Source organism: Buteo buteo, chromosome 4, assembly GCF_964188355.1.
Source record: "Buteo buteo chromosome 4, bButBut1.hap1.1, whole genome shotgun sequence".
NCBI lineage: Eukaryota > Metazoa > Chordata > Aves > Accipitriformes > Accipitridae > Buteo > Buteo buteo.
Genome location: NC_134174.1, coordinates 11,754,811 through 11,766,025, shown reverse-complemented (window position 1 = coordinate 11,766,025; position 11,215 = coordinate 11,754,811).

Below are 11,215 nucleotides of genomic sequence, written 5' to 3'. Positions count from 1 at the left end.
TTGCTTTATATACACTCATTTTAATTTACAAATTGGCAAAGAACACTCATCAAAATGTTCTAAAAATGAGTTCTTTATCCTAATTGTTAAAAAAAATCTTCTAGCACTGGCTTTTCCCTCTCAAATATCACGGAAGTGGAGGAAATGTAAAGAAAAAAAAAGTTAATGTAACTCATTATGACTGTAATATCATGCACAGCATATTTTTCTTTGTCATTATTTTTTCCTTCCAGGATAAGTGTTTTATTCTGAAAATAAATTCATAATGTAAATGATCTTTGACCAGATAAATCTGGGGGATTCCCTAAATTTTGCCATAAGAGGGCATTATTCATGCACTTAGAATAGAAAATGCATCTCAATATAAGCACATATGTTTTAAGAAATGGCAATTCTCTACACTTATGCACCAAAAGAGTAAAAAATATGAATACTTCTGTAATTAAGCATACCTTGAATGAGTTGCTGGGACAGGCATAGTTCACTATCTTGGGTTTTCTTACTGGACAGTCTGAAAATACAAGAGAAGACCAAAGAGGAGGCAAAGTACTACTTTTGCAGTTTAGAAATTACCACGGAAGAAGACAAAGCCAGAAGTTGGTGGTTTGACCTATGGATGCAATTCAAAAGTATGCCTAGGCAGGGTTAACACTGAGCACTTGTTTATGCTCTCCATGCAAATGGAAATTAAAGATGCTTCAAGTGCTTCCCTTGAAACGAGCAGCAAGACAGCAAAAATGAGACCCTTGAAGCTTTATTATGAAAAAAGGACTGAATAAAAATTAGAGCATGTGTGAAGCAAAGGACATGAATTCCTAAGTTCCTGCTGTGAATCAAAATAAAAAAGAACTTAAACCTGAGCCTGTAACATTTTTTATGAGTGATGTAGATTGTAAGAATGGGAGGAATATAGAGATGTGCTGTGTCAAAATATGGACCTGAGAAAACTTTGGGATGGAAAAGAGTTGTCTCTTCTCCCTTCCCCACCAAAAAAATCAGAGTAGAATTTAGATCCCAAAACATAATGTAATGGGTTCTGCTAACGTCGGTGAATGTTGGACTGTTTCCCAGAAAGATAGAAAATCTTCATTCTGGAACAAGAAAAGGTGTTAACAAAAAAATAGGCACTCTGTTGGGTTTTCAGAGCCCTGAAAGACTGTTGCCATGTAAGCTGCAGTTCTGTTCTTCATGAGCGGAGAGACTCAGGACCACACATGTTGGGTGTCTTGGACAGCGATTGTCTGTGTCTTACCCGGTATGCCTGTTCAATCAGGTATTGCAAATGTCTCTAGACAAGCATTCGGTTGCATTACCCTTGTCCACCCCAACGAGCAATGGATTCTTTTAATTCTGAGTCTTTCAGAACATCATTTTCTGACTTAATATTATTTAGCATATACCAAGGATGTATTTAATTGCCCTGTTTCCTGGAATTATGTGATTTATCACATGATGTCTACCTCCAAATCACTTTCACTAACAACTATAGAGAAAAACAATTTGACAAGCAGAATACAAATTGCTTTCAGATATGTTTTGGATATTCTCCAGCTTGTCAGATTTTTTTTCCATTGGCATATACCAGAAAAACGCAGAGATCCAGCAGTAATCTGTTGTTTGCAGAAACTGGTAGTTGAAATGTAGAGCTGAATTTGGTCATTTTGTCATCTGGGTAGTTTAATGAAGAATTATTAATTAATATTAAAGTAATTCTGTAGGGGAAGGATTTGTGGTCTTTGAATTCAACCCACTTCATCATTGCATGGACATTACATTAAGCGTTGAAAAGCCGGTGCTGCAGCTGGCACAAAAAAATATTATTCTGGTGAAGCCAGTAAGTCCACTGAGTTATGAACTGGGAAATAATTTATGTTAATACCTGCATATCTTTATGAGAACTAGATACATTCCCCAAGGCAATGATACCTCAGTATCTGTACTGGAATTCCTGCCATTAAAAATGGAAATCATATCAATGAAATTCTGCATCTGCAACTTCAGATTTTTCACCTTTCTGCTTTAGGAAGAATGCCAGGATTTTCTTTAAATTAATCAGGTAACAAATATTTGAAATTATGAACTACAGCATGGCTAAATTCCAACAAACAAACTGGCATCTTTATTGGGAAAAGGTTGAAATCAGACAGCTACGACTGGCTGCTTTTGGGAGTGCTGCATTTGCTCTGCTTGTGGAATGATAAGTGGAGATGCTTGTATGGCTTCACATATATGCCTGAACAAAATCATAAGATTTTTGTTTGTCAAACATACCAGCTGCTGCTCCTCCAAAATTCTTCCTATTTTTCTGTAATTTTTTTTGATCTTTGTTGCTATTGCTGTGATTACTATCTACATACTTGGAGATCTGAAGCAATAGGCGGCAAATGGAAGTTTGCAGTTACATGTAAATAATTGGAAAATTACAGTCACTAGCAGGGAATTATACTGCTGACTGTTGGGCCTTTTAGGTGCAGCAAAGTGTTATGGCTCCTGGAGAGGCAGGCACTTCCATCAAGAGCTTCTAACACATCCTTAAGACTCAACTGGAGATGGGCGTGCAATAGTGTCTGTACCTATTTGGGAGCATGGAGCCTTCTGCCAGGCAATTTTCTCCTTTATATTACAAGCAGGCTTAGGGTATCTTTTAATAATAATAGTAATAATAAAAAGACAGTGTACCTCCTCTGTTGCTTCAGTTCTCTCTTTAGCACAAACATTATGCATCCTGGGAACACACATTAGGTACAGGTTTCAAGGGTTTTCAGTATTTTTTCCGGTACCTTTAAACACACAGCTGCTTCATGAAATGTTATTTTAGGCAGCTCATTAGAACTGTTTTGAAAACAGGCAGGGTAGTCAGGTATGAAAGAGCTATTATTACTCTCTCAGAAGGAAATATTTGTTATCACTTGAAGAGTCATAGGCTTCCATAGGCCAGCAGACACACTTTCCTTCAGTCTCTTGTGGCATCACTCTGAAGGAAAGCTACAGCTTTCAAACTTGTACTCAGGTGTCCCACTTTCCTATTTCTACCTGGTTTCTGGGACAATAGTTTTATTCAGGTTGGGCCTGGTAAAAAACCAGATGAGATTATGAAGAAGTATTTTCTCTTCACATCTGTAGCTTTTGGATTAAAAGCAAACAAACAAACTTCCCTCCTCCACCCGCTAAAACCTGATATAAATGCAGCACTCTAAATTTCTTCTGTGATGGTTAATTCCTGTGTGTCACAACATCACCTTCAATCCTATGTGCCTTGACTTTACCTCCCACAGAAAAGGAGACAAGGAGACTCCCTTGCCACATTCTTTCTCTAGTTTCTCTATTTGAATAGGAAACTTTTCAGAAAGGATCTGTTTCTCAATGCATTCTTCACCTAATACTATATTGCCTTTAGGTGGATTCTTAAAACTAGTCCATTATGACTCAAAACAAACACTGAAGGGCTTTTAAGAAGCCTTCAGCGAAATCCAGTAACGCCAGAACATACCTGTGTTTTTGATGTCGTACAAATCTACTTTGTCGGAGATAGTGTCGCACTTTTGCTGTATTTGTATGAGACATCCTTTCAAATCAAGAGAAGGCATGAAGTTAGCAACCTAGCTAAATTTGAAAGGAGTCACTGCAGAATAAAGAACATTTATCAAGAGTATTTTCTATCATCTTTCAAACTCTGTCTGTGAGCATTCAAAGAACAATCCTGATATGCACAAAAAAAAATAATTTAAAGGGCAAATGAATATTTGTGAGCTGCCTCAAACAGCCTCAGGACTTACTCCTGCTTATCTTCATCTTTGGGTAATGACTGGTTAAAATATTTTTGAATAATGAGGGCATTATCAAAAATCAAGTCTATTCACAAAAGATGCATGAAAAGAAAATGGGGCTCAAGTTGTTGAATACATTTTTCATTCTGAATAGTTTGTCAGACTCTATTTACATCTTAGAGAGGATGTTGATTTCCTACTTGGTTTTAAAATACACATTCACTTTGTAAATATTTAAAGATGCTAATTTTCTTTTCCTATCATAGAAACTTATTTTTGACAATGATCTTTTTAAAGCATCTTTGTTAGTGAAGAAATATTTTGGCCCTCACTGCTGACTGCTTCACACCTTGTTTGGTGGTTTACACAGGTGCAGGGTGATGTAAATTGCAATCAAGAGAGAATGATTTAATTTTTAATTTTATTTTTATGCTCGTCTTGCACAATTGCAATAAGTGAAAATCATGTGATTTCCATATATGGGGTTAGTAATTTCTTATGACACAGGAACACAGAATTTGTACACAAATCAGCTGCTTTCAGTGAGCAGATGGCCCCCTGCACACAGTCTAAATAAAAGTAATTTTTATATAGGATGTACTAGTATGAGGGAAACAAACAAAAATTCATTTTGGATTTTTTTTATCACTTAGATTCCATTTGAGGTTATATCATCTTAGCTGGTATCAGTAAAAAATAAACTGCAAATAATAGCATCGAAGGGAATTCAGAGTAAAAAGTTCACTTTCTGCAAAAAATCACAAACATAATGTCTAGTTATCATCAAAAGTTCTAGAGAAGTTAGAAATAAAGCATGTTTTACTAGCATTTACAGATTTAAAAAAGCACATAAAGATAAAATGACCAATCAAACCTTTATTTTTTAATCTTTAGTATCAAAAGAAATTCAAATCCTTTGATATTTAACATATACAGAGAATCCCAGACACTGAAATGTTCCATTCTTTTAATACTGTTTCATGTCCCTGTTCCTTCAAGTCTACATTTTCTTTAGAAATTTCTCTCTCAGGATGAAACAAAATCTTCCAAGCTATCAAAGCTGGTGCGCTAGGTTGGGAAACCTGTATTCTATAGCAAATAGCTGAAAGTGTTTTCTCATTCTTCATGTCTGCCTAAATTGGAGATTTTATCAGACCATTTCAGAAAAATTAGGCTATCATCTGTTGGGGAGGGGGAAGCTTAAATTAAAAAATTATAATATATAGTATATCATCATATATCAAACCATATCATATCATATTAAAATATATAATATATAATATAATCTTAGTCACAAAAGAGAGCATGGGTTTTGTTGTAAATTATATTCATGTTAGCGCAGTGTTACTCACCTGCAGTCACTGGAACTGTCTCTTGTTGACATTTTTGTCACCTGAAAAATGGTTTGAATGAAACCACAGAATCACAGAATGATTTAGTTTTGCAGGGTTTTAATCTTGTTCAATCCCCTCTCAAAGCAGGACTAACTCTGGAGTTAAATTCAACCTCAAAGTGAGATCACGTTGCTCCTTATCCCATCAGGTCTTGAAAACCTCCAAGGACCGAAGTTCTGCCACCTCCCTGAGCAGCCTGCTCCTGCCCGTAGGCACTCTCATAGCGAAGAATTTTTCCTCCTGTCTTAGTGAAGTTTCCTTACATTGGTTTTGGCCCGTCCTTTCCTTGATTACACCCTGTCCTTTCACTGGGCTCCTGCAAGGAGAATCTGCCTCTCTGTTTGCGACTCCCTTTTATCTAGTCAAGACTGCTATTTGATCCCCCTTTTCTGTCCTATTTTCTAGTTCTGTTTGCTCTTCCTTGCCTTTAAGCCAGGAGGTGGATGTCAAACTTCAGCTGATTCTGAGCGTGGGCTAGTGGCCATGAGGTAAAGCAAAGGACAGGGTGTGGGGCAGGGGGAAAACAAGGTTTTCTCTTCCATATAAAAACAGAAAGAGGGGATTTCTGCATCCATGACTGAGTGGGCATGGATCAGGAGAGAAAGAGCCAACTCAGTTGCCCAATCTGTGCACAAAAGGACAGCTGCAGCAGAGAGTTAAACTTTCTGAGATTCATTTTTAAATGGAAAATTTAAGAATCAATGTTGGTTTCAAGAACCGTTTGTACTAGATGAAACTGCCTCAGCACATCCTTGATCTGAGCAATGATATATATTTGAATTTATAATCGAGGGCTGGAATTTATAGCAAAAGAGTATGTATGAGTGAGTAGTCTATGAATGAATACCTCACTGGCAATCTGACCAACTTTGTGTAAGGGAAGTGAACAGATGAATATATACCATATGTTTAGATTGTGTAAGTAGAGGCAATCCTCAGTGACTTCAGAGAAGCTGTCCTTGTTTACACCAGCTAGGAGCTAGCCTCGTGCATATAATTTGCAGCTGAATAAATGCAGATGTTAGCATTATACAAAGCTTACAGAGTTTCATGTTACTTTTGTTAAACAAGGCATCTAGCCCACAAGTTTGGACTTGGCAGCATTGCACTGCACTGCTGTCTGAGAAGAGACATAGGTTTGGAAGTGAACGTGGCATTTTGAGCCTTTGGAAAAAACAAATGTTCGTATATCCTAACTGCACAAGAAATCTTCCAAGGCAGAGAAAGTAAGGCAGTGAAAAGGAGGTTATATGGAACGTGAAACAGTGAAATATGACAGGATAATGTGTGTACCTGAAACTTTGCACCTTGCACACCTGCCTTTTGCCAAAATACATGAGTAACTGCATCGTCTACAGCACTGGCATCTTAAGGATGCTCCAGCTTACCAAAGGCAGGTTGAGTTTTCTTCAAGTTTGTGTTCAGTGTGTTTACATCCATTGTAGAAAATACTGGGCTTCCTGCAGATACTGACATTATCTAATGACAGATGCTATGACACAATCTTGATTTATGATGAATAACTCTAGCAATCTCCCTGCAGTGAATGGGAGGGCTTACATAATTTAAGTGCTGCCCAGCAAGGAAAGAGTGGTAAGGACCAAACCTTTACTTACTTAACAGCACTGGCAAGATTTTAAAGCCCATAAAAAGATGCTAATTAGGCATGAGAGAAATAGTCGTGGTGATATATTTTATTTCATTAGGAGAATATACAGTGTATTCAACTTGGCTGACTTTTTCAGCAGCTTTGCAAACAAATCTGGGATAAACAGAAAATGAGTGATACTGCTGACAACAATCTAACCGGGCAAATGTGTTATGGTACAAACTAACAAGTACAAAAATTGCTGTTGCTGCATCTATACTGTAGCACCCAGGAATGGTTTCCTACTTCCATGCAAAGGAAAGTTGGGTACTTGGCATAAAAGGCAGACAGTGTGTGTCTGATTGTGTGCCAGCTTGAATGACTGATGGATCAGAATCACAAGGCTCATTGTAACTTCAGGAGAACGTAGGTGAAGATGCAGCCTGTATCTTTACTATCATGTATATGCTGATCAGTATAGTGTCATTACTTGAAGATGGTATGACTCATTCTCTGCTGTTTGTTTGCTGTTTCTCATGGTTATTTATCAGGAATATCTGTATATGCAATCAGCTCAATGATAAAGCTCATAAAGAATCAAAATCCAGTTTTGTTTCAATATATTGTGAGATTAAAATTGTAGTCCTAGCTTTGTGAGTCTGCATAGAGTGATTAAATAAAAGTCAGTTTAGAGAAAACCTAGGGCCTGTATCCTGCAGAAGATTAGAGTAGCTTGGCAGGGTAAATCCTCCAGGCCTTTCGTTCTATGAACATACTGATCCAAAATTTTATTGTGGAGAAAATAATTATTCCACAATGCAAGAGACCTTGCACTAACATTTTTACACAACTGGGGAAAAAATAATTTCTCTTAAGCAGTCAACAGATTTTTCTGCAGTATCATGTGCTTCTCTTCCCACTTTTGCCTCTGTTTCCTGTAAAGTTTGCTCAACCATTTACACACTGGAATAAATTCACTGGGTTGGTGAGATTCACTAATGAAGATAAAGACATCCAGATCCGCAAAGCATGTTATGGTTTCTCTCTCTACTTTTCCTGCTAATAGGAGTTCACTTCCAGCCTGAGTTACAGGGTTACAGGCAGATCTGAATGCCAAGCAGGGACATGCTGTATTCATTTGTGTTTTTAAATAATTGCACTCTGTCTTTGACTTTGGTTGCCTTGACTGTAGCTTCCTGCACTGGTAGCCAGCATGCCATACAATTGCTGTAAGTCCCTCTCTTTGATCTTCCTCTCAAACTACACCTTATTCTGGCATTCCATCTAAAGCTAGCTATCCAACCTGGCATCCTTGCTCTTTCTTACAGTACTTTAAAAGCAATCAGCCCCAATTTAAATGCTGGCTTTAACAAGGAACATGTCAATTGCTCTTTGCAGCTATTTTATTTTTACAGTACTCTGAACCTTCTCCTCCTTTGAAAAAAAAAAAAAAAATCTATATTTTGCCTCTTCACATTTCATATTTTCAGGACTATATTCTCTGTCCCTGAATAAAGTCTTTACACTATGTATTATAATTGTTACACAATTACTTGTAAAAGTAGAAAGTATGTCACTGATCTTCCTTTAAGCAGTCAGGTATCCATCCTGGGTTCCTTTAAAACCAAAGTGAATCAACAGAACCTAATGAGGAGTGATAACATTGGATACACTATGCTCAGGAACAGGAATCCCTGCCAAAAGCTCTTGTTGAGGCTTTGGAGGAGCTATATCAAGAGGAACTAAAAGCAGAGTAGTGAAATATTCAGATAGCTCTGGTCTTATCTCCATTCTCTCTTACAGCAAGAGCAAGCATTTACCCTTTCTCCTCAATTCTAATTTGTATGAGAAAGAACAAGACCAATGTCTCTGAGACACAGCATAAAATTATGCCTCCATTATCGAAAAAGAATATGTGAGCACAAAATGGGAGATACTGGCACTGTGGCTGCAGTTTGGTACAATGTAGTATTGAATTCAGGTGTAGTGTTTCAGTGGTGGGTTAGAAAGTTTCTGGAATAAGTAAATTTTTTAACTAACAAAGAAACCAACATTTGCAGCACATAGGAAACCAGTGACTACCAGAGGGGTTCTGCAACCCCCAGAAAATTAGTCATATCAAAACATCCCTTGCCTTGTTAATGTGGCAGCATGGCTGTTTTACTACAGTTTTTTAGCAAAAAAGCAGACACTTGAAACTTTTAGATTGAATTCCTAAGCCTCTGTCCCAATTTTTGACAGAGCTTTTGTTTCAACAGACAATGAACCTGCAAGATTTTCAAAATGCTGAGAGTGCTGTTGTTTTCCTCAGATGTCTCAAGACAAAGAGGTAGAAATTAGCTCTTGGGACTTTTTATAGAAAATACAACTAGGGCAGTTTTATGTACACAGATGCCACGTAACTGTACAAATGTGTCATGGGAACATACCATTTACCAGCCATTATTTACAGGGAAGTCTAATGCTGCCTTATCCTCTTCATAATACCACACCTGAATATAGCCAGGCACGATTACTCCAGTATCAGAGCTGCTGTAGATGGTAACTTCTTTGTCAGCTGAATGTCTCTCTCCCATCACTGAAACATGACAGCTAAATTCAGCAATCAAAGCTCTACTATATAGTCATATAGTTATTATCAGAACTACTTAGCACATCACTACTTTGAGTAAAGTCTCACAGGTTTAAAATACACTGAACTAGTTCTATAATTTTTTTAACCTCACTGATAAAATAGTTCTATACAAACAAGAGATCAGGGTGTGTCAGTGGTCAAAAAAGCAAATATCAGGAATTGTTAGGAAAGGAATAGAAAGAGAAACAAAAAAACATAGTTAAGCTAGTGTATGATTCCTTGTTTCATAATCTGCGTACTTTGCCATCTCAAAAGAAAGGAACATGGGCAATAAGGTTAAACAGATACAGAACAGTTTTCATACAAGAAACAACTGAAGTAGGGAGGACCTCCTCAGCCTACAAAAGAGAAAGTTTAGCAGTATGATAAAGATCTGCAAAATAATGAGTACCATAGAGAGGGTAGATAGGGATCTATTTGTGTATTTTTCCAGTACAAGATCCATCAGATGGTGCCCCTCTACTATCATCTAGGAGTAGAGAATTTCAAAACAAACAAAAAGAAGTGATTCTTCATGCAACAGGTTTTATGACCATGGAGCTCTTTGCCAAAAGATGCTTTGTTTGCAAAGCATTTATATGGGTTAGCAGACAGATTGGACAATCACTTAGAAAATAAATCTGAAAGTAGCTGGAGGCAAACAGAGTATTATGGGTGAAATATCATACATGCTTGCTCTGTCCTCTTTTTCCTTATAAGTCCACAGGTGGACACATCTGGAGACATTACTGGGCTAGGTGGACTCTCAAAGCAATATGGCTGCTTTTATATGTGATGAAAACTATCACAAAAAATGTGTCGTAGAAGTACTTACCTGCAGTGATGCTGCCATCAAAGAATGTGGGTTTCCTAGTTGTCTGGAATGTAGAGAAAAAGATGAGGTGCAAATTCGGTATAATATTTTGTGTTTAAACGTGTGTGACCAGAAAGTTTTCCACACGGAAAGTCTGTAAGGGGATCACTTTTCTTGCATTTCATTTTGTTGTCCTAAGAGGGCCAATTCAATGCAGAACTCTAGCATAATATGCCTGGGGATCTTGACTCATACAGCAGGCAGACATATAGGAGCTCTGAAAATGAGGAATAATAAGTAAGTCTTCTTCAAACTTAGTAATTAAATTGATCTTACTCTCCTCTGGTAGTTTGATGATGATCCATAAAGCTGGATGAGACATAAAGCTGATCATTTGCCATTATTAAGTACCCCATAATTTATTTAAGGTCTGATCTTGAGAAGTGAAAACACTCCTGCAACATCTGAAGACTTGCAAAATTGCAGGGCTTAGCACTTATCCAAATTGGTGATTAGCAAGAACGGAGATGTTAGTCCTATGGTCCTTGGCAAATTCCAACTAAGTGAAAGTACTGTTTATAGTGGTGCCTACATTTTCCCTCTGGTTTTATATGGATACGATATTTTTCAAGCCTCCTCCCAGAAAAGCAGTGTGCTGACTAAGTCAGAATGATTCATGTTTCATGCCCTATATGTGGATGTATTCCAACAAAACAGAAATCCTGAGAATGACTGCAGTACTGCAGAACTGAGCTCTACTAGATAACTATTAAGTGTAATGCACTGGCTTTGTATAAGGGATCCAAAGATAAAGTAATTTTTTATCCTTTATCTAATATATAGCCAGATAAATAGGCTCCACTGAATGGCTTAAAATCATAGCCTGTGACAATAGATATTGTGTATTTTGAGTATGGAAGAATAAGAACAACCTTTTCTTATACAGCTCATAAAAATGCTTCATGAGCTTTTGGTGAGGGAATGTTGGAACAAAGAGCACTTATGAAGGAGGAGAAATCCTCACAGCATAAAAAAGAC